Genomic DNA, 5,307 nt, shown 5'->3' on the forward strand with positions numbered 1-5,307 from the left:
GTCAGGCAGAGAAGGACAAATATCATATGTTTGCACGTATAGGAGGATTAGGAGGAACTTGACGGAGGACCAAGGGGGAGAAGAAGGGGGGAAATGGTGGGGGAAAGGGAGAGAGGCAAACCATGAGAGAGTCTTGAATGCTGACAAAAACTGAGGACTGATGGATGTGGCAGGGGAAGAGGGATGGGCATGGAGGAGGACACTTGTGGGGATGAGCACTAAGTGTTATGTGGAAACTAATTTGACAATAAACTATTTGTAAAAAAAATAAATAAAAACAAAATCTAGTAAGTGATTTCCTAACTTGCCTATGGGTCTGGTATAGATACATGAGTCACCTTTAATACACTTAACGGCAAATATAAGACATGAACAATGCAATTCAATAATCAATTATCTTGAAATGTCCTTTAGCCAAACTTCAGTCTCCTTAACTCTATGGCTTCTGCAGAGCACTGAACCCAATTGCCTGCCCATGGCAGAGGGGATCCAAGACCTGTCCCTCCCATTCCTAGCTTTAGACAAAAGAAAGGAAAGACTAGTGGCCAAAGACATGAAGACTTCCTATCAGAATACTTCCTATGCAAAAGAAAAAAATAAAGTTCTATTTTATATCCTCTCCACTGGGAAGAATAATTCTAAAATTAAGAAAAAAACAATGATAACTAATTACCTGGATGGATTACAAATAATAAACATTAATTAGAAAGGTCCACTAACCATGCAACAACAGCTAGTTGCCACCAAAATAAACAGGAAACCACCAAAGTATGACAAATTCATTGAGAGCTGACTCCATATTAAAGGCTCAGTAGGGGCATCAGTGTTTAGAGGGTTTGGGGGAAGAACACTGTTCGGGATAGACTTTGGAAACAGAAACACTGAATCAGTATATAGCTTCACACAGCATCCAGAGACTGCTGCCTATGTTTTATAGAGTCCATGGAGGAAAGCTCTCAGGTAACAATTATTCTGCAGAAATACCCTCATCTCACTGGCTATAAAGCTTTACTGCACAAGAGAGTTTTGACATGTCATGTAAATAAACTCACTCCAATCTGTTTGATATAATACAGAGATAAGTAAAACACTGAAAATATAATTAAAGCTTACTCCTCTCTGCAATGTAAATATTTAATGACTCTTCACATTTAGAAGCCTTCAAAAAACTCCAAACTTTACAAGCATACAGTGTTGATCTGAGGCTATGAGAGTTCTTCACTTCTTTGCAAATAACAAAAATGTCAATTTAATAAAGTCTGTTGTCTTGATGATCTCAACTAGCTGCAATCAGTTCATATGCCTAGTAAAACTACTTCTAAAGTTTCCATAGCAAAGATGTATTATACAAAAATTATTTAACAAAGTCATGTGCCACAATATTAGCGCATTCTCATTGGAGCCTAACCATTTCCCAAAAGCCTGGAAAAAACATTCCACATTTAATTGTAGAAACTCCTCCCCCCCTGCATCATACACTATGCCAATTCTGCCACTGTAAAGCCACCCCTATGCTCTCTTGGTGAGGACCTGAATTACCTCCAGTGTTTCTCAAGAAGTGTCATGGGCATTTTAGATAGAGTAATTCTTTACTGTATGGGATTATCTCACCTGTCAGGACATGTAACATCTCCCACTCTTTGAGACACTCATTGCCAGGGATTACCCCCTTCCGACCATTGCGACAACTCAAAGCACACCACACATTTCCCTACATCCCCAAGGTAGGCAGTAGCGTCTTTTTGGAGAACTGCCTGCCTTTTATATTATAATTTTATTATTATCATTATTTATGATCCGAGTAGAATGGGAATTAAAGGAATTGTAATGTCCCCCAGTGGAGCTTCGTTCCATCTGCTGTATGGTCACAACCAACCTCCTGCCTTAATGTCCACCAGAGTTGGATGGGAGAACTCCGCCCTAAATCAGCCACCTCTCTGGGGCTCAGTCAAGGTTGACTGTCTTCAGGAAACCCCAGGATATTTTACCCAATCCTGACCTTTTATCTGCTGCAGTCCTTTTAGTAATGCCTTCGATTATGAAAGGAATAAACTCATCTCAGAATTTATCGCATCAGTTAAGATTATTTGTCAGTTGGGATGCCTAGGTGCCTCAGCCGGTTAAGCATCTGATTTAAGCTCAGGTCATGATGTTGTGGTTCATGAGTTTGAGCCTCAAGTTGGGCTCTGTGCTGACAGCTCAGAGCCTGGAGGCTGCTTCAGATTCTGTTTCTGTCTCTCTCTGCCACTCCCCCACTCATGCTCTGTCTCTCTGTCTCTCTGTCTCTCTCAAAAATAAATTTAAAAAACATTAAAAAATTATTTGTCTATTAAATGAGTTAATGTGTGTAAGCGCATCTAAATATGCCTGGCACTAAGTGTTCAATAAATGCTATATTCATCATCAATATCATCACCACCATCATCACTTGCGATTTCCTTTGCAAGCACAGTACATCAAATAGCAACTTTGTTCAAAGGTACAAGTCTTGAAGCTTAAAATGGTTACCTTTCAGTCTACTATACACCAAGCTCTGTACAAAGCAAGCGGTTCCTTCTCTAATCTGGCGATGATTGGCTTAAGACCTAAACAGTTCTTGCCCAAAGGTCAAAATGTTAGCCTTGTAATTTGTACCCATATTTCTAATAGATACAATGATTCTGGCCTTGGCCATATATTTTCCAAAAAAAGATTACCAAAATTCTTAATAAATACATGTTTGTAAGAAACATTGAATTGTAAAACCAAAAAAAAAACCTCCTGATTTAGCAAATCCTCCCATAGCAAGTAAAGCTTTTTGTCATTGACCAAAGATTCTCCTTCTGCGATTGAAAATTACAGTCAATGATCTCAAAATTGTTTACTGTCAATGACATGCATGAAAAGTTTGAGATATCATTAAGGGATAATCCTGAGATACCTGAGGTCTCAACCTGTGATGGTAAAGGCCTTCCTTACAGGAGGTAAATGAAGTTTGGGTAGTTAATGGATTAATTTAAAATATATTTTACAGGTATGGTTTAATTTCAGGGAAAGAATTTTTAATTCAATTATTCACAAGTGTTTACATCCTTCTAGTTCTCCCTGAAGAATAGATAACATCGTGGAGCATAATGCTCAAAATAGATCTATCCATTAGTCCTCGCTAAGTATCTGTGCATAGCCTGAGTTGCCACACTTTATGTCCCAATTTAAAAGTCATTCAAGTTCAAATTCTTTTCAGTTGCAAATATGTTCAGGATCCCTGGGGTGTTTGTGACTGAACCAGATGGCTGGCAAATATGCAGAGTTCCACCTAATCTAACTTTTTATCTTGAAATAATTGAGTTTCTCCTCTTCATGTAGCCTTTAATGAAAAGCAAACTGTGTAAGAGGGAAAATGTTATTGATGCTTGTTCGTTTTGTTGGGTGATTTAATGTGAGTCAGTCTTGGTAAATATGGGAAGAAATTAGGGTCATAAGATAAATTTCCAAGTCCACAGGTGCTCCTCAGCTAGGTAAATACATGAGTGGAAATGTATGTACCTTGTCACAGCAGAGCTTATTAAAGCCCACAAAGTGTAAAAGCAGACCAATTTTCCAACTTGACCAAAATGTTTCCTAACTGGTATAGTCACACAATGTTACATATTTCAGCAGTTCTCAAACTATTTTCTGTCACCTCACACACCACAAACAATAAAGAGTTTCATGAAATGGTGCAGTAAGATTTCGAAGTATTAGTTTCTGTCTTTCTGCTGAAATACTCAATTTGTTCACTTAAGTCCTAGGGCTTCCTTCCTCCCCCGCCTCCAGTGGTCAGAGGAAGACAAAAGTCACCTATGTAGAGCCTAAAAAGAAAGCTAAGATACTCAACTCTCCAACAGCACTCTGGTCAAATTGGAGCTGAGAGCTTTAGATGGACGCTTGCAGAGAGGTTGCTCCCCAGGATTAAAAAAAGGATGAAGGAGAGGGGATGAAAAAACCCAGGAAGATCTGGTCTAGGCAGAAGTGATGCCACAAATCTGCATTGTTCAGCCCAATACCCATCCATCAAACATCCACGATGGTTTGCACCACAAGACTGCCTAAACCCCCTACCTGTCCCATCGAGAAGAGAGGAGACATGTTACACCTTGGCAACAGAGAGAAAGCCCCTTTCCAGAGCAAAGAGGACTATCCAGAATGGGCTCTGAGTGCCCCAACACAGCCCCCAACAGACTCTCTTTCTCAGGACACACACATGGTGACAACAAGCCACCAGCAGCAAAAACAGCCTGTGAACCATATGCTAAGAGGGACAACTCAGAATATAATGAATCATTATTGACTGCCAATGACATCTACCCTGTAATTCATAGAATATAGCACAAGTTTTGTTTTGCTTTTCTTTACAAATTCAACTAAGCCAGTGTTTTCTGCTCTTACATGATCTATCCACAGAGCACACTCACCTGGAGTCTGTAGCTCCTCTTTTTCCTCTAAAGGTCTCAGCTGTTCTCACAGTTCTACACCACTCAGTGTGGGCCATTACCTTTCCCAAGCTTTTAAGAGCTGTCTTCATAATGCATTGGCACCATCTCCCAGGTCCTTGTCAGGGTGTTACTTCTTGTGTCACAATGAGAAAGTCCAATTGCCCAACTCTACATTGTAGTCCTCTACTCTAGCACCCTCAGAATCTGGTCCAGTCCATGGTCTCTCAACTCCTGGTGGTATGTGTTGGCCAAGTCCTCTAGCGTCTTCAAAGTATAGTGTCCCTCCTCCATTTGTTGGCCTGGCACTTTCTGGCCAGGTTATGTTGTGACTCAATTCTAGTAATTGATCCGGTTTTCAGTAGCAGAGGTGGGGTTATATCCTAAATGAGGTGCTTCAAAACAAGGTCAAAGCTCTAGCTTCTTACAGGGAGGAGTGGGTCATTTCCACAGGCTCAGAGGGTTCAGAGATTTGAGGTACTTCAACAAACCAAATACAAGCCTCAGGGTCCTGTACTTTCCCTCTGGCAGGCAGCCTAGACCTTGACCTACTGACTTGGTGGGGGTGGGATTTCCAGACTCCTTCCTGTAGCTTAGCTACTCTTCTAATTAAGTCCTGAGCCAGATCCTTAGAGCTTTAGAAGGTAACAGCTGCTTCACATGCTTCCAAGAACACCTCTGACTCACACTTTGCCAAAAAGTGGTGATTAATCATGCTCAGCTTTTCTTTGTCTTTCTCTAATGTATCAGTGGCCACTAGCAATAGCGATCCCATTCCACAGCCCTTATAATGATCACTTCTGTCTCAATCTCTAGAACTTTAGAGATATTGCATCCACAAGTGCATTTTTTTCAC

The sequence above is a fragment of the Hyaena hyaena genome, unplaced genomic scaffold (genome assembly GCF_003009895.1).
Source record: "Hyaena hyaena isolate Hyena2069 unplaced genomic scaffold, ASM300989v1 scaffold_188, whole genome shotgun sequence".
In the NCBI taxonomy this organism is placed as follows: domain Eukaryota; kingdom Metazoa; phylum Chordata; class Mammalia; order Carnivora; family Hyaenidae; genus Hyaena; species Hyaena hyaena.